Source organism: Lutra lutra, chromosome 10 (genome assembly GCF_902655055.1).
Source record: "Lutra lutra chromosome 10, mLutLut1.2, whole genome shotgun sequence".
In the NCBI taxonomy this organism is placed as follows: domain Eukaryota; kingdom Metazoa; phylum Chordata; class Mammalia; order Carnivora; family Mustelidae; genus Lutra; species Lutra lutra.
The window spans coordinates 74,891,527-74,911,456 of record NC_062287.1 but is presented as its reverse complement, the minus strand read 5'-3'; the positions used below and the strand labels follow the sequence as shown (position 1 = coordinate 74,911,456).

At 39.4% G+C, this 19,930-nt stretch overlaps 1 protein-coding gene across 1 annotated transcript in view; it reads right to left on the bottom strand.

The window, feature by feature from the left end:
• The window catches only part of NELL1 (neural EGFL like 1), an 845,189-nt gene that overhangs the window by 717,682 nt on the left and 107,577 nt on the right, over positions 1-19,930 (bottom strand).

Below are 19,930 nucleotides of genomic sequence, written 5' to 3'. Positions count from 1 at the left end.
CTAGAAGGCGGATATTATCCCTTTTTTAAATGTTAAAAAACTGAGATTCTGGAGTCTATCTACCCAAACTGTAATTTAAACTCAGGTCTAAATTTGACAGCCCATGCTTTTTCTACCAGCTTCCTGTCAATCTCAGAGGTACAATGACTAACTAGTAAAGATGGCCTCAACTGGCACCATTTCCCAGTCACTCATTCGTACAGACAACTCAAGAAGGACCTGCCTATGTAGGAAGCCAGGTTCCCTCCCTAGATTTGAAAGGACCTACTATTCCTCTTCTAATCAGCTGAGTTGGCCTAACCCCACAGATCAGACTGTAATTAATCTAAAACACAAAAAGCATCTTCTATGAGCACTGAAATGAACAGATCCTGAAACAGCCTCTACTACACAGGACTCCCAAGTCACATGACAAAGAGCAAATGCATATTTCTTGCTTATCTTTCACAGGAATCCTCCCAAGAAAGCAGTCCTGAGGAAGACCAGACCCTGACCTACCTACCTCACACTAGACAGAATCAGGCCCAAGGTCATGAACGAAGGAGGATACTTATACTACTGCAGCTAACTCCCAGGCTCAGGTACACACTTATTAGCAATAATGTAATATATATTTCATAAGACTGCAAAAAAGAAAATCCCTTAACATGGAAGATGTTCATTTTTAGGGAATTCTCCAAATTGCTTCTAAGCAGCTAGAACACTGAAAGAATCAAAATCTGAGAATTTAAAAGGCCAGGGAGACCTTAGAGATTATCTGGTCATTCATTAATTTATTCAACGTTTTGTTACTGAACACATAGTAAAGGGCTAAAAGAGGATTTAAAATACAGATCCTGTTCTCAAGATGCTTTGAGACTAGCAGGAAAGGAAATAAAATGTGGCCCTCATACAAAAAAGTCAGAAACAAATCCAAGACAAAGGCAGCTGTCATGTCGTGTGCTAGGAATGGACTCAATGCTTTCATTAACGTCATCTCCTTTAATTTCTTCAAGGTAGATAATGTTAACCCTGTTTCACAGAGGAGATCACTTGTGATCAGGGATATTAAGTGCCTTTCCCAAGATGACACAGTTTCTGAACGAACAACAACAAAAAAAAGGCACCATGATTTTGTGTAAGAGACCTCACCAAGATCATCACTAAAAATCTCTCCATTACTTAATTTGACCAATAAGCTACTTCTGCGGGAAGGGATGGGACCTTAAAAAGGACGTAAAAGGGCGCCTGGGCAGCTCAGTGGGCTAAAGCCTCTGCTTTTGGCTCGGGTGGTGATCCCGGGGTCCTGGGATCGAGCCCCACATCGGGCTCTCTGCTTTGGCAGGGAGCCTGCTTCCCCCCTCCTCCCACCGCCTGCCTCTCTGCCTACTTGTGATCTCTGTCAAATAAATAAATAAAATCTTTAAAAAAAAATAAAGAAAGAAAGAAAAGGACATGAAAGATAATTAGAAATGCTCCTATTGATTACCCGATAGAATTTTAAAAGTGAGGGTCAGATATATTTAACCAGGTTCAATCACTGTTCCTGCGGTTATGGCTTCATTGAGCAATGGCTCATTATACACATACCTTGTAAAGATTACTATACCAAGCTGATACCTCAGGGTCATCTCAAACCTACAGCTCCAAGAGAAGAAATCCACCCTGTCAGGCAAAATCGATGTGTATGTCGTAGGGTAAAGTTTCTGACAACATCGAGCACACATTCAAAACTGTATCCCAAACGCAGATGAAGCCGAAATGGGGTGTGTTTGGGTTTTGTTTCTTTTAAATACATCAAGTAACTGCTGAAATGGTCCTCCACATGACCAGGCCACAGCATGGCTAAGTTCTATCTGGGGAAGACGGTCTTGTGGGTGCTGGGAGGGGAATTAAGGCAGTATTTCCCAACAGCAACAGAGGTGTGAGCCTCAGTTCTTCGAGCAGCTTGGAGCTGGTCATATGGCCTGATGACACTGGGCTGGAGCCTGGAGGGAAGACTCAGGATTTGCAGTAGAGTCTTGTTACTCAAAATATGGCCCACACACCAGAATCACCACCACACACACACCAGCATCACCACCACCTGTGGAAATTCAGACTGTGGGGCGGGGGAAGGGGGCGGGCACCGAGACCTAGGTGAGTCAGAATCTCCATGTTGGTATGGCCCCCTGGGGATTCCTGTGCCCATTAAAGTTTAAGCAGCACTACAGTGAGTATAGCAGGCGCGGCTTCACTTCCTGGCCAGCTGGCTCCAGGGAGGGAGGCAGCAATCTGATGCCATGAGCAAGTCAGAGCCCTGGAGTGCTGCCAGGGAGAGGGGGCCGTGGAGTGATCACATACACAAGAGTCTAGTAAGCCTTCTGCCCCCCGCTTTCTTCAGGCCTCAAGGGCTTAGAGGTCTTCTGTGGATTTGGGGAAGGGGCCGACTATATGAACGGTAAAATCACCAGCCGGACTTGTAAGCAGCCCTTCTCCCCTTAGCCTTGGGCCTCAGCCAAGTACTCAGCCAGGGAACTATTGTGGCTCCTAGAAAAGTCTGCTCATCCTGTGGATAGTCAAAAACAGCACAGACATTCACTATGTGGTCCTCCTTTCCAGACCGAACAACCCAAGCATCTTCCTTATACCCCTGAACACTACCTAGACCACAAAGGTCCTGGACATGGATTCTCTGCCTTCCTCCTCTTTCCAGATCCTTCCCCATGCTGATCACCATGCTCCAGCTATAGCATAATGAATCGTTTCCCCCTTCCACATAGCATCCAGCAACACAGACACCATCAGGACTGTGCACAACCGTGAGTGTATCCTAGGGCTTGCAAGGAGCTTCCCATCATTGAACGCTGAAAACCATTTTACACAAAATGTCATGAAGGTGATCTTTCCTACCCTGTATTTATACAACTAGACTTTTTTTTTTTTAAACTACACCCTTGCTCAAGTGCTAGGGAGAATCTATTCCACTATCAGCATGAATAATTCTCCAAAGCCCACCATGGAGTATTATGAACAGAGTTACTATGAAGTTTTACAAGATTTTCTGAATTTCATGTATTGAGGAAAAAATTCAGGAATAATTCCAATTAACATAGTTAGCTGAAGATCAGCCAAGTTATTTTTATTAGACTTTTTGTCCTTTTCCCTAAAACTTGCACTAAGGGATCCATTTCTTAAGCTTATTAGACAAAAGAAATTTAAAATTTTGAAAATTATACATCTGCAAGTGGCAAAATTAGGACTTGAACCCTAGTCTAGTAGACACTAAAGTGGAGGTTTTCAATGGCAACACCCCATTACTTTCTACTACATAAGAGGTTTTAAATATATTACCACTTCTCATTTCACCAAAATCCTAAATGGTGGTTATTAAATTCACATTTTAAGGTAAAAACAGAGGCTCAAATTGATAAAGTGCCTTGCCCCAAGTCAGGTAACTCCTAAGATTTAAATCCAAGTCTACTTAGTTCCAGGATTCATATGCTTCTCACCACATCATATTCCCCTCCAGGTACATGGTATGATCCTATCAAGGTTAGACGGCAAGAGAATTCAGGTAGACTCAGCTCCCCCCCAGCCTTAGTCCCCAAGATGCCCCATCCTGGCAAAGAATGCCCCCTGAAGACCAAGCACAAGCCCCATTCCTCCCGCCATGAGAAAGTGATCACCATTTTTTTTTTAAAGATTTTATTTATTTGACAGAGAGAGTGATCACAAGTAGGCAGAGAGACAGGCAGAGAGAGGGAGGGAAGCAGGCTCCCCGCTGAGCAGAGAGCCCAACATGGGGCTCGATCCCAGGACCCCGAGACCATGACCCGAGCTGAAGGCAGAGGCTTAACCCACTGAGCCACCCAGGTGCCCCATCACCATTTTTTAAAAACGCTATAGGCGTTCATGCAGAATCTCACTTCCCTCTTCTGGCCCTTTCCCTACTGCTGGGATAATGAAGAGAAGCTGCCAAAAACACCAAGAAGGTACACTGTGTCCAGCCTCAGGCCAGGAGTCTCAAGGACTATATTTACCTTTGGAGAAAAAAGGCAATAGCATAATTTTAAGTAATATTGCACAGAACACTGGCCCAAGGATACCAAGACTTGATTTCAACCTTACAACTGCTACAAACCCATGAAATCATTGGCAAAAATATCTCTGCCCCTCTGTACTTCGGTTTCTCCCATCCATTAGATGATCAGATTGGTTCTGTAATGCCCCAGCATTCCTTGGAAAAGCTTTAGGGTCTAAGGCACAGGGAAGGGATTGGGCACCAGAGAGGCTTCACTCTCTGTTGTATAATTTGGAATTTCCCCTATTTCATTTAGATAAAAGAGATGTATTTCCAAAGATAGTCTGAAACCACTGAACTAAGTAGTCTTTAGGGTCCGGCATATGTCTAGATTTCCATAATTCATCGAATACTCTGAGAAGTATCCATGGCGATAAAGGTACTGCTAAGCTAAAAGTAGAAACAGCAGGGGACACGAATATAGTCCTCTCCCACCTTGTGTAGGACAGCCCACATTACAGGGTTCAGTACTGTTTTGCAAATGGTATTTTCCAAAACCACTAGTCATGTTATCTCCCCTGTCACATGTGTTTCAATATAATCTTGATACTCTTCCAACTGAAAGGTTTGGATCTACGTCCCCTTCCCCTCGATCTGGGTGGGCTTGTAAGTGCTTTAAGGGCAGAAGTAATGCTTGGTCCCTTCCAAGGCTGAGTCATAAAACCTCCTGTGGCTTCTATCTTGTTTGTCAGAACATTTGAGCCTGAAGCCCTGGCCCACTGTGGGTGAGGTCGAACTACCTGGGGCTGCCATGCTGTAAGGAAGCCCAAAGCACACTGGGGAGGCTGCAGAAGAGTGCTCTGATCCGAAGTCTCAACTGGGATCACAGCCAACACCAGAATAAACACCTCCAGACAGTTACCCCAGCTGTCCACTCTTCCCAGCTGAAGTCACTAACGTTGTAGAACAGAGACAAGCCATCCCTCTGGACTCTGTCCACATTCCTGACCACAGAATCCGCAAACATACTAAGTTTAGAGACAGGTTGTTACACATCAATAGACTTTGGAACACTAACTTCATGCATACTGGTTTATACCTTTAAAAAGGGAAACTACAATCTACGCATGTCCCTATTAAATGTCCAGGATCACTGGCCAGGTGATCAAATCTCACTGTGCCAATTTTCTGCTTACTGCCCACAGACTATGCATTTTCTTCTGTCAAAAATAGAATTCCGCTCAAAAAATGCAACATAGTATCAATAAATCACTATCTCTTAAAATGCATGCTTCTCAAAAGCTATTTAAAGAAATACCAAAGGAATATGGTATTATCTTCCTCAGTAATCCATTATTTCTCTTGCATCAGCTCCCAGTATGTTAACCTCAAACATCATGCTTACTGAACGGGAAGTGGTCACCTCAGTGGTCCTAAGTTATCTTCTATGGCTTCTAGCCCCCAGTGTTCTTTCAGCCTACGCCGTTTGACCAAATTAAAAGAAAAAAATCCTAATTTACCTGAAAAAACTCCCATTGCTCCCAAATTCTATTGGAATACAAACATGGAATACAAACAGCAGAAACTATGTGCCTACAAAGGCCTTCAGAGTCCAGCCAACACGTGTTCAATCCTTGCCTCAGGCATGGAATCCCCTGTGTAAATAACGACAAGACACACCGTTTTCTGAAACCTCACTTTCTTCATCTACTAGAAAAGAACATCTACTTCACAGGTTTCTTTTCTGAAAAAAACATGATACCCTGGGACGCCTGGGTGGCTCAGTCTTTAAAAGTCTGCCTTCAGCTCAGATCGTGATCCCAGGGTCCTGGAATCGAGCCCCCGCCATGGGGCTCCAGGCTCAGGGGAAGCCTGCTTCTCCCTCTCCCACTCCCTCTGCTTGTGTTCCCTCTCACTGTCTGTTAAATAAATAAACTCTTTAAAAAACAAAAACAAAAACAAAAATGTGATACCATGTTTGCAAATTCCCTACCAAGTTCCTAGTGTACATGAGGGATTATGATTTCCCTTCTTTCTTTCTGCATACGTGGAAATCAACAGCCTCAGTGGCCTGAAGCTGCTGGGAGGGTGCACACATCCTGCCTTTCTTTCTCAGGAAGCATTTCTCTGCCTTCCTCTTTCCTTTGTTTAGACTTGGCCTGGTGACCTTATTTGCAGTTGTAAACTCACCGTTTAGTTCTGTAGTTAACCCTCTTAGCAAACATCTAGCAAGAGATTAACAGTGACAGTAATTACAAATTGCCTGTTATTGAAAATAAAACATTCACTGTTAAACAAAACGTGAAAATACGGTTATTTATACCTACTCGAAACAGTTCCACTGCAGTCTTTAAAAAGCATGGGAACAGTTGCAGTGTTCTTACTGAAGTAAGGGCTGGCTTCTGCCTTTCCCACATACTGAGAGTCAGGAGCAAAGACATGGAACCGTGGAAAGTTAGGAAATTTCTTTTACCGATGAGAAAAAAATTCTAAGAAAAAAAGCAATCAATGAGCTAATTCACATAGGGAAAAATGCCAGGTTAGTTTTTGACTGGGGAGGCCTTCAAATACAGCTGAAGCATTAAACAAAAAAGCCCAAGGCAAGGAGCTAGAATCACACAACTGCCTTGTACCTAAAGCCTTTGCCTAGCTCCTTGTGCCCAGGAATTCTGAACTAAGAAGATTCTAAATATCAAGATAACAGAAGTTGTAGTTCTGGCCAACATATACATACAGCTCCTTCTATACTTCTAAGTTTTCCTAGAGACTTAAATGAATGCTTTCCTCAAAAAATATGAAGTCATCACTTAACTATTAATGTTTTAAGTTTAAATTTTTAATTTGAATTTTTTTATCTCCATGGTTCAAAAAAATTTATATTTAAGGTACTTAGTAAAAACAAAACACAACCAAAAAATGCCCAATGTCTCTCATAGGCAAGCATTTTTTATCAGTTTCATGTGCATCCTTCCAAAGTTTCTTTGTTTTGTTTTGTTTTTATTATTTTCGTTTTTGTTTTTAGGACAGAGTTTCAAATTGCAAAGAAAGAACAGGAGTTCTCATATGCCTCATTATCCGGTTTCCTCCTATTAATATTCTTATATCCACATGGTCCATTTATCACAATTAATGAACCACTACGGATACAATGTTATACAAAGGCAATATCTCCGTCAGATTACTTTAGTTTTCACCTAATATCTTCCTTCTGTTCCACAATCCCATTCAGGAGGCTACATTAGATTCAACCAACAGGTCTCATAAGATAGAGTTCAGACTTTTTACAACCTTGAAAATTGAAAATTACTCAAGAAGAGTTTTTTAGAATTTCCCCCAATTATGATTAGTCTGATGTTGTCTCATGTATGGACTTGGGGTGTGATTTTGGGGAAGGAATTGTAATCCTCATGACCTATCAAAAATACCATCAACATTACTTACTAGTTTTGGTATTAATCTTGGCGTTAAACTACCTGGTTTAAGTAGTGTCAGGTTTCTTCTCTGAAGTTATTCCTCCCTCTCCACACTGTCCTCTTTGGGAGGAAATCTATGTGCAGTCCACACTTACCTAGTGGGGAGTATGCTGCCTTCTTGAAGGAGGAGTACCAAAATTATTTGGAGTTCTACTGCATGGAAGACTTGTCTATTCTCTCCATTTCTTTCTTTATTCCCACTTACCTAAAACTATATACTCCTGCGTTGTTTTATTCTCTGGGTTACCACCTAATACCAGTTCATTTGGTTGCCCAAAGTGTTCCAGCTTTGACCACTGGAAGTTTTTTCAGTTGATTCCTCTGTCTCTTTGACATACTTCCATCATTTGTGAGTTACAGTTTTCTTTGGAGCACTTCCTTCCATTATGGGACCCGATGCTCAAGGATGGTCTTACAGGTTTCCTGACTCAGCCCTAAGATTAGGCATTTCTCCAAAGAAACCTAGCTGTTATTTGAAAGTGGTATTAGAAACCAAGATCTGGATGCTTGGTGTGCTCATTGCTACTGGGGTATCATTGTTTCTAGGTGGTCTTATCTGATAGAGCTAAGAAATGGATGTGGTATAATAACCAGCATACACACACACACACACACACACACACACACACACACATGTATGTATGTATCTACATATAAATTAGGTTTATACTGATGCCTTAAACTCTAATCTGTTACCATATGAATTATTCTAGCCTTCACCGTGTACTTATCCATAACCTCATACCAATCCACCCTCTATTACTTCCAGCACACATATACAGTGATTTTAGAACTGTTAACCTGTATCCTCATGTAAACAGCTATCAACTAGAACAGACCATCTATGTACAGTTCCTTTTGCCTTTAGTTTTACTGACTCCAAGTAAATTGTTTCTGAAGTTACTCAGGTTAGCAATTTCTCCAACCACTTTTCACTGAGGTTGTTCACATATTTGTAATACAGTTAAATTGCTCACTTTCACATTCCATCTTGGGATCCCCCATCTCCCAATTTTTTTTTTACACTATGCATACATTAAGGTTCACTCTTTGTGCTAGAAATTCCTATGGGTTTTGACAAATGCACAGTGTCACATATCCACCATGAGAGTGTCACACCCATAGTTCCACTGCTTGAAAGAAATCCTGGTTTTCACCTATTTAACCCTCAACCCCTCAAAATCACTCATCTGCTTAACCCTTCTATTTCTGTCTCCTCAAGAATTTCATATAAATGGAATCATATAATATATAGCCTATTCAGATTGAGTTCCTTTATTCAGTAACATGCACTTAAGATTCATTCATATCTTTGGAAGGCTTATTATTTTTCAATCACTGAATAGTATCCCATTGTACAGACCTACCAAAAATTATCCATTCACCTCTTGAAGGATATTTTGGTTTCCTCTTGTTTCAGGTGATTATAAATAAAGCAGCTTAGTAAATTTTATGCCCAGGTTTTTGGATGAAAGTAAGTTTTAAAAATAACGGAGTAAAAATCTAGGAGTGTTAATTGCTGGATTATATAGTAAGATTATATTGAGCTTTGTAAGATTATCAAAGAAAGAATTCCTGTTGTTATACATTCTCACCAGCAACTGGTGGTATCAGGTTAATTAAAGTCATTCTATATGACTATAATTACAGTCATTCTAATCAGTGTGTAACTGTATGAAAAGAGACATGGAGCATCTTTTTATACACTTTTCCTTTATGTATATTCTTTGGTGAGGTGCCTGTTCAGACTTCTTGCCCATTTAAATTGAGCTGCTTGCTCACTTATTGTTGTTTTAAAAGTTCTTAGTATATTTTGTACACAAATCCTTTAACAGATACTACTTGTTTTCATTTTCTTAATAGTGTCTTTTGCAGAGCACAATGTTTTGTTTTAGTAAAATCCAACTTACCAATTTTTTTTATGGATTACATACTTGATATTGTAAAGAACTCATCACCAAACCAAAGGTCATGTAGATTTTCCCATTTTCTTTTAGAAGTGTTTAGTTTTTTGCATTTTAAGATTTGTGATCCATTTTGAGTAAATTTTTGTAAAAGGTGTAAACTCTTTGTCAAATTTCATTTTGAAGGACATCCAATTGTTTGAGGATCATTTGATAAGACCATCCTTTCAGAGGTTTTTTCATGCTGTAAAAGCAAATACTAGTCTATTCTTTTTTCCCCATCTTTCTAACATAAATGATAGTATACTATCTTCACTGTTCTACACTTTCCTCTTGACTTACTATAACAAGACATTTTATACACAGAACTTCCTCTCTGCCCTTAAATTTTATATTGTACCAAACCAGACTACAACTAGTCAAAGGCCCAATTTCCTAAGGCTCTGTGGAAAGCAAGATTGAAAACCCTACGTAAGAGATGGCAGTAATTTTTACCTAGTAAGCACCAAGTAGTATGAAGACTTTTGATTTACATATCTCTCTTCAAGGAATTTACATGCCATGTGATGGGGCAAAACAAAATCCTACAGAAAAATAAAGCCTGATCTTTGTAGAAAAGGGGGTAAAAATCCCCTTATTGAATGGTGATCCAGTAAAGTTTCAGAAAGATACTATATCTAGAAAAACTATTTACATTGAAGGGAGAGGAAAGTACTTCCTCATTATATATTTTCATCTCCTTTATCACAAACTGAATAAGCATGGGTTTATTTCTGGGCTGTCTATCCTATTCCATTGATATGTGTCCACGTTTGTGCCAGTACCACACTGTTTTGATTCTCTTTGTACTGTTTCTTAAAATCTGAGATTGTGATATCTCCAGCTGTCATTCTTTTCCAAGACTGATATGGTTATTTGGGATCTTTTGTGGTTCTATGCTAATTATAAGATTATTCTAGTTGCATGAAAATGTTGTTGGTATCTTTTTTTTTTTCTATTTGTTAAATTATTTTTTTTAATTTTTTATTTTTTCAGCATAACAGTATTCATTGTTCTTGCACCACACCCAGTGCTCCATGCAATCCGTGCCCTCTCCAATACCCACCACCTGGATCCCCCAACCTCCCACCCTCCGCCCCTTCAAAACGCTCAGATTGTTTTTCAGAGTCCATAGTCTCTCATGGTTCACCTCCCCTTCCAATTTCCCTCAACTCCCTTCTCCTCTCCATCTCCCCTTGTCCTCCATGCTATTTGTTATGCTACACAAATACGTGACACCAAAGCACTTATTTGTTATTGGTATCTTGACAGAGATTGCCTTAAATCTGTAGATTTTTCGGGACGCCTGGGTGGCTCAGTTGGTTAAGCAGCTGCCTTCGGCTCAGGTCATGATCCCAGCGTCCTGGGATCGAGTCCCACATCGGGCTCCTTGCTTGGCAGCGAGCCTGCTTCTCCCTCTGCCTCTGCCTGCCACTCTGTCTGCCTGTGCTCACTCTCGCTTCTCTCTCTATGACAAATAAATAAATAAAATCTTTAAAAAAAAAAATCTGTAGATTTTTCTGTGTACTATGGGCATCTTACCAATATTAGTTCTACCAATCCTTCAGCATGGAATTATCTTTCCATTTGCTTGTGTCATCCTCAGTCTCTTTCATTAGTATTTTGTGGTTGTCACAGTAAAGGTCTTTCATCTCTTTTGTTAAGTTTATTCCTAGGTATTTTACTCTTTCTGGTTCAACTGTAAATAGTGTTTTCTTCATTTCTCTTCCTGTTGCTTCATTAAGAGTATACAGAAATGCAACACAATTCTGTACATTGATTTTGTATCCTGCGGCCTTACTGAATTCAATCATCAGTTCTAGTAGTTTTTGGTGAAGTCTTTAGGATTTGCTGTATATTGTATGTCATGCGCAAATAGTCAAAGTTTTACTTCCTTACCAATTTGGATGCATTTTTACTTTTCCTTGTCTGACCATTCCTCAAAAAATTAAAATTACCATATGATCCAGTAATTCCAGTCATGGATATTTACCCAAAGAAAATAAAAATACTCTTTGAAAAGATACATTACACACCTATGTTTATGACAGTATTTACTATAGCCAAGATATGGATGAACACTTGAGTTGCTTCCACACATTAAGGGAGAAAGCAGTAGTGTATGTGTACACAATGGAATAGGACTCAGCCATAAAAGACTGAAATCTTGCGATTTGCAAGAACATGGACGGACCTAGAGGGTATTAGGCTAACTGAATAAAGTCAGGAGACAAATACCGTATGACTGCCCGCATGTGGAATTTAAGACCCAAAAAAGGGAGACTTTTAAATACAGAGAAGTGATGGTTACCAGAGAGAAGGTGGGTGAGGAATGGGTACATTAAAGAGGATTAAGAGTACATCTCCTTGATGAACACTGAGAAATGTATAGAATTGTCGAATCCCTACACTGTATACCTGAAACTAGTAACTATTAATTACACTTAAATTTTAAAAATTGGAGAGAGTGAGAAAGGTGCTTCAGGAAGGAGGACTACTAAGAAGGACAAGAGGAGGAAGTGTGTCTGGCCCTCAGGTAACAGAAAAAACAGGTATGGATTGCACTGGGGAGGTGTGCAAGCAGAGCAGAGCTAGGAAACAGCCAAAGAGTAAACCACTGCTGGATTCACAAAACCCATCTCTGACATTTGGTCTTTACCCTGCACCCTCGCAGTTCTCAAATCATTTCCACCTAGGATAAATAGGTGATTTCCCACAGTTGTCAATTTCTGATACATTATCTTTAACTTCAGTCCTTTCTCCCTCCTCTCAGAAAGCACTTCACACCAGTGGCCCTAATGTACCCTGAATCCACTCCAATACATTCAGATACTTTTTAACATAAATGAATCACACTTTTTATCTCCAGTCTAGGCCTGTCTTCTGAGCTACAGACTTAAATAGCCAACTGTCCACTCAACTACACTTTGATCTTTCCAATTTAGTAAACTCAAGACGTAAGTAACTTTTCCCCCCAGACCTGGTCCTCATCCACTATAGTCTACATCAAAATGAAAGCTAGAAAAGTAAACACTGTCTTTGATACCGCTCTCCCCTGTGCCCAATGTACAATCCATGGTCAAGTCATATGGCTTCTACTCCTGGGTATTTTATTTCTCAGCTCCTCCACTGCTACCCTCCTTATTTAAGCCACCATGACCTCTTAAAACTGCATAGCCTAGGGGCGCCTGGGTGGCTCAGTGGGTTAAAGCCTCTGCCTTCAGCTCAGATCATGATCCCAGGGTCCTGGGATGGAGCCCTGTATCTGGCTCTGTGCTCAGCAGGGAGCCTGCTTCCCTTCCTCTCTCTGCCTGCCTCTCTGCCTACTTGTGATCTCTCTGTCAAATAAATAAATAAAATCTTTAAAAAAAAAAAAACTGCATAGCCTTGCAACCAGTCTTCTTGGATCCACTGTTTCCTTCCAATACATTCTACTGTCAAGGTCATCTTTCTAAAAACAAAACTCCAATCTGCTCACTAATCCCTTCCAATCACCCCCACCCTAAGCTTACAAATCATTAACTTCATAGCTACTGAGCTTGGACTAGAATTCAAATGGCCCCCAAGAACCCATATGCTCTGGCCCCTGCCCACCTGTCCAGCTTCAGCTTGTACACTCTCCATGTTTTTCTCTACACACCAACCTTCTTTCAGGTCTTTGAACATACCCCCTCCTTCCCACCAAAACATAGCACTTAACACATTCCACCCTGTATCCGAGTCCTCTTACACTCATTCTTTACCTAGTTAACTTCTATTCATCCTTCCCTTGTCACCTTGTATGCCACCTACCCAGAAAGACTTCATTGATATGCACTTCCCACCACTGCCCAAGATTTTTCATGGGAATATATTCCCTTCCATCACAATACTTGTTTCTTAATACACATTTTTCTTACTTTTTTTTTTTAATATCCGTCTTTCCCACTGGATTAAAAGCCCTATGAATGTGCTGACCAGGTCAGTTTTGCTCATTACTGCATCATCAGAGTCTACCAGAGAGCACAGCATATTGTGAAGACTTAATATGTTTGGAATACATTAACAAATATCTGGTGTTTATTAACAGTAATAAATCATATGGCACATCTCACAGCTGATCGTGATAGATCAAACTGCTTTAACAGTGAAGTTGAGAATCACTGTTCCAGAAAACAAGTCCCCCAAAGTAATTCAATAAAAGCACCGTTTAATTAATGATTTTATAATAGTTAATATTTATCAAGGTCTTACCACATACCAGCTTCACACTCTATTTACACTCTTTCAGTGAATTCTTATAACAGTCTAATGAATGGCGAACTATTATCTTCATATAACAAGTGAAGAAACCAACTCACACTGAAATAACATGTTCAAAGACAAAACTAGAACAATGATGCCTGAGCCAGATTCCAATAACAAAACCAGGAGGATCAAAACAGACTTGCCTGACCTATCCCATAACTAAAGCAACCACAGGAGTCACTGGAAAGGCTGATGTCATGGGCAAAGAATTACACTGCACAAGGCCAGCCAGTTCGCTGACAAAGCCAGAACAGATACTTCAAACAGGCCCAGGAAAGAACCCTCCTTTGTCCAAGGTGCTCACGACTCCATGTACTGAAAGCTTTGAGTGACTTTCTTTGGAAACATGACCTAGTGATCTGACTGCTTCTGTTAGCAAGACTTGAGCTCCCAATACAGTGAGGTATGTTGTATGTAACATACTCAAAATGGGATTTCTTTAACTCAATAGAACAACCAATGGATCAATGAAACAATCAAAGATCAAAAAATACATTGAGAAAAATGAAAATGAAAACACAATGGTCCAAAATCTTTGGGACACAGCAAAAGCAGTTCTAAGAGAGACATATATAGCAATACAGCCCTAACTCAAGAAACAAAGACAACCTCAAATAAACAATCTAAACTTAGACATAAAGGAGCTAGCAAAAGAACAAAGCCCAAGAAAAGTAGAAGGAAAAAAATAAAGGCCTACTTGTGATCTCTGTCAAATAAATAAATAAATATCTTAAAAAAATAAAAAAATAAAAAATAAAGGCCAGAGTAGAAAGAAATGACAGACTTAATAGGGGGAAAAAAATGAAACCAAGAGCTGCTTCTTCAAAAAGATAAAATTGATAAATCCTTGGGTCAGACTCAAAAAGAGAAAGGAATGAAATAAAGTCAGAAATAAGAGAAAACGGGGACCACAGAAATACTAAGTATTGGGGCGCCTCGGTGGCTCAGTCACTGAGCGTCTGCCTTCAGCTCAGGTCATGATCCCAGGGTCCAGCCCCACATTGGGCTCCCTGCTCAGCAAGAAGCCTGCTTCTCCCTCTCCCATTCCCCCCACTTATGATCCCTCTCTCGCTATGTCTCTCTCTGTCAAATAATAAATAAAATCTTAAAAAAAAAAGAAAGAAATACTAAGTATTATGAGACTACTACAAAAAAAAAAAAAAATGCCAACAAATAGGACAACCTAAAAGGAATGGATAAATCCTAGAAACATACAACTTTCCAAAACTCAACCAGGATAAATAGAAAATCTGAACAGACCAATTACACGTAACATAACTGAACAGTATTCAAAAAGCTTCCAAAAAATAAAAGCCCAGGACTAGATGGCTGTACTGGTGAATTCTACAAAACCTTCAAAGTCCCAAACCATTCCAAAAAGTAGTGAAGGAAGGAAAGATTACAAATACATTCGACAAGGCCAGCATTAACCCAATCCTAAAACCAAAGACATCTCACACGCACAGACACTATAGGCTAGTATACCTGATGAATATAGATGCAAAAATCCTCAAAACATTAGCAAATCACATACCTCAACATAGTAAAAAGATTAAGTTGGGATGTATTCTGGTGACCCAAGGATGATTTAATATTTGCAGAATCAGTATGATATACCACATCAACAAAACAAAGATAAATGTCATATAATCATCTTAACAGATGCAGACTAAGCATCTGAGAAAATTAAACATTCATTAATGTTTAAAAACTCAACAAGGTAGGGTTAGAGGAAACATATCTCAACATAACAAAGGTCATATATGAAAAACCTATAACTAACATCATACTCAATGGTGAATAACAGCTTTTTCCTCTAAGATCAGGAAAGGATGTAAAAATGTCTACTCGGGCCATTTTTGTTCAACATAGTACTGAAAATCCCAGCCACAACAATCAGACAAGAAATAAGAGGCATCCATATTGGCAATGCAGTTAAACTGTCAGTATCTGCCGTTATCCTAACACTGTATACATAGAAAATAAAAGACCCCATGAAAAAAACTACTAGAATAAATGAATTCAGTAAAGTTTCAGGATACAAAATACCCAGATACCAGTAGCATTTCTATATACCAATAATCAAGTAGAAGAGAAAATAATTCCTTTTACAATTGCACCACGAGATACCTAGAAATAAAACTAAACAAGGAAATAAAAGACCTGCATGAAAAAGCCTGAAAACTATCAGACATCAGCAAAAGAAATTGAAGAGGACAAATGGAAAGATATTTCATGCTCAAGGAAGAATTAGTGTCATTAAGATGTCGAGACTACCCCAAGCAATCTACAGATTCAATGTAATCTCTATCAAAACACCAACAGCATTTTTCACAAAACTAGAACAAGTAATCCTAAAATTTGTATAGAACCACAAAAAGACCACTTTAACACCATGCACAAAAATAATTCAAAACAGATTAAAAACCAAAGACCTGGACCTATGAAACTCTTAGAAGAAAACGTAGGCAGCGATCTCTTGATCATTGGCCTTAGCAAGACATTTTTGGATAGATCTTTTCAGACCAGGGAAACAAAAGCAGAATAAACTACTGGGACTGCAACAAAATGAGGAGCTTTTGCACAGCAAAGGAAACTAAGAAAATAAAAAGACAACCTAATGAATGGTAGTATAATTACTTTATTACTGCTGGTCTCCCCACTGGTTTGTGAACTCCATGTGGACCATGTCTGGTTTTGCTCATTGCAATTTCAGCACTGAGCATAGAGACTTAATAGTTTTCCAATTAATGAGATTCACAAATTTCTGGTTTTTATTAATAATAATGCACCACATATGGCACACCTCACACATTGTGATACATCAAACTGCTTTGACCCTGTAGTTGAGAACCACTAATATAGAAGATAAAAGTTTCTTCTGAAGGTGAGTTAGTAAAAGCAATATTGACATGGTTGACATTTATTGAGGGTTATTTTTAAATAAGGGAGTTTATTGACTCAAGGATGGAAAATACAGAGGTAATCAAGCTTGTCAGTTATTCAGGTATCGACTGTGGTTTTTTTTCTGCCTCTCTGTTCTGCCATTAAATGTGTTGTCTTCAACCCGAAGGTAGCTTTCTTTCATGTCCTAAAGAGGCTGCCAGAAGTAGCTGAGCTATTAGAGGTCTTGAAAATGCCCAAGGAGAATGAATGTTTTCTCCATTCATCAAGTGATCTCAGCTAAGTGTCAATCCCTTTGGCCAGTAGAATGCCACGTGCTGATAGAATGTATGTCAGCTATACTCAAACAAATGTTACATTAGTTTGAGGTGCTCCACTTCATGATTCAACAAGTTTATACATTATGCTAAGCTTACCATTAGAGTAGCTACCATCTGTCCTGATACCTATTACCATATCTGACTATGTTACTTAAACTGTGTGTTTTGTGCCCATAACTTATTCATCCCATAACCAAAAGCCTATATTTCTCACTCTCCTTTACCTATTTTGCCCAACTCCCCATCCTCCTCCCCTCTGGAAACCATCACTTTGTTCTATTTTTAAGAATCATTCTTTTTGCCTTTTTTTTAGATTCCACTTATGAGTAAAATATGGTATTTTTCTCAGACTTATTTTACTTATCCTAATAGTCTCTAGGTCCATCAATTTTGTGTCAAACAGAACAATCTCCTTTATGGCTACATAATTCCATTGTACATATACACATGCCACATCTTAACTATTTATCTACTGATGGAGAGTTAGGTTTATTCCAGATCTTGGTTATTGTAAATAATGCTGCAATAAACACAATGGTGCCTGTCTCTTTTTGAATTAGTGTTTTTGTGGCTTTTGTTGTTGTTTTGTTTGAGGAACCTCCATACTGTTTTCCACAGTGGCTGTAGCAATTTACATCCCCACCAATGGGGCAGAAGAGTTCCTTCTTCTCCACATCTTCGTCAACCCTTGTATTTTTTATTTCAGCCATTCTGACTTGTGTGAGGTGTTAGATAACTCTGTGGTTTTGATTTGCACTCCTCTGATAACTAGTGACACTGAGCATCTTTTCATGTGTCTGTTGGCCATCTTCAGCTCTTTGGAAAAGTCTTTTCTCAGGTCCTCTGCCCACTTTTCTCTTTAAGATTTTATTTATTTGACAGGGACACAGCAAGAGTGGGAGAGGGAGAAGCATGCTTCCCATGGAGCAAGGAGCCCGATGTGGGGCTCAATCCCAGGACCCTGGGATCATGACCTGAGCCGAAGGCAGCCACTTAACAACTGAGCCACCCAGGCACCCCCCTGTGCCCACTTTTTATTAAGATTGCTTTTTGGTGTTGGAGAAGCTTGTTATGTATTTTAGATCTTATGCCCTTATCAGATATATCATTTCCAAGTATCTTCTCTCATTCAGTAGGCTGTCTTTTAGTTTTATTGATGGTTTCCTTTGCAGAAGCTTTTTACTTTGACGTAGTCTTAATATTCTATGCTTCTGTTTCTCCCTTGCCTGAGGAGATTTTAGAAAAATGTTAGGGCCCATGTCAAAGAAATTACTACCTGTGTCCCTTCTAGGATTTTTATGGTTTTAGGTCTCCTATTTAGATCTGTAATCCATTTTGAGTTTATTTTTGTGTATGGTGTTAAAAGATGGCCCAGTTTCGTATTTTACACCTAGCTGTCCACTTTTCCCAGCACCATTTATTGCAAAGACAGTCTTTTCCCCATCGTGTATTCTTGCCTACTTTGTCATAGATTAACTGGCCACATAATCGTAAGTTCATTTCTGGGCTCTCTACCCTGTGTTTCACTGATATGCCTCTATGCTTGTGCCACTGCCATACTGTTTTGATTACTACAGCTTTGTAGTAAAAATGTGAATTAGGATACTTCCAGCTTTGTTCTTCTTTCTCAAGATTGCTTCGGGCATTCAAGGTCTTCTGTGGTTTCATACAAATTTTAAGATATGTTCTAGTCTTGTGAAAAATGCTGCTGGTATTTTGTTAGGGATTACACTGAATCTGTAGGTTGCTTTCAGTAGTATGGATTTTTTTTCTTTTTTTTTTAGAGAGGAAGAAGGGAAGAGGAAGAAGTAGAGAGAATCTTAGGCAGAAGTAGAGAGAATCTTAGGCAGGCTCCATGCCCCACAAGCAGCCCAATGCAGTTGATCTCACAACTCTGGGTTCATGACCTGAACTGAAATCAAAAGTCGGATGCTTAACCAGCTGAGTCACCCAGGGACCCTAATAGAATGGACATTTTAACAGTATTAATTCTTACAATCCAGGAGCAGGCATATCTTTCCATTTATTGCAAATGACATACCCAGTAAGGGATTAGTATCCAAAATATACAAAGAATTTATACAATTCAACACCAAAAAGAGTCTATTTAGAAAATAGGCAGAGAACTTGAATAGACATTTTTCTATTGAGAAATGGTATGGAAGTTTCTCAAGAAACTAAAAATAGAAATACCATATGATCCAGTAATTGCATTACTAGAGATCCCCCCCAAAAAAAGCACTAATTTTAAAAGATACATGCACCCCAGAGCCTACTGTAGCATTATTCATAATAAGATATGGAAGCGACCCAAGTGTCCAGCAATACGTGAATGAATAAGTGGTAATATATACACAATGGAATACTACTCAAATAATGAAAACTTCCCCATTTCCAACAACATGGATGAGCCTAGAGAATATTATGCTAAGAAATAACTCAAACACCTCATTTTTTACTTATGTGGAATCTAAGAAGAAAACAAAAAATAGACTCCAGTACAGAGAACCAGCTGGTGGTTATCAGGGGGAGGAGAGTAGGAAGATGGACCAAATAGCTAATGGGTATGCAAGTGCAAACTTCCAGTTACAAAGTAAGTCCTGGAGATGCAAAGTAGGGTATTGGGAATATAGAGAATATAGTCGGTAATACTGTAACAATATATTGTAACAGATGGTAACTCTACTTATGGTGGGCATTGAGTAATGCATAGAATTGCCCAATGCTCATTGTACACCTGAAACTAGTAACACTGTGTGTCAGTTATAGTTCAATAAAAGAAATAATTACAATAAATGTGAAATTGAGGACTGCTTAGTATCATGAAGGAAAGCAACATATTCTATGAATAAGCCAGATCAGTATAAGTCACACTGAGAGAAGGCCACCAAGGCTGATAAGCGTAGGGTAAACCTAAGCTTCATAAATTATCTCTCATGAACATGTAGGGTAACAGAGAACAACCGAGTTTAGGGATAAGCTTAGAACATGGGGATCAGCTGGGTAACATTTTTTCACAGT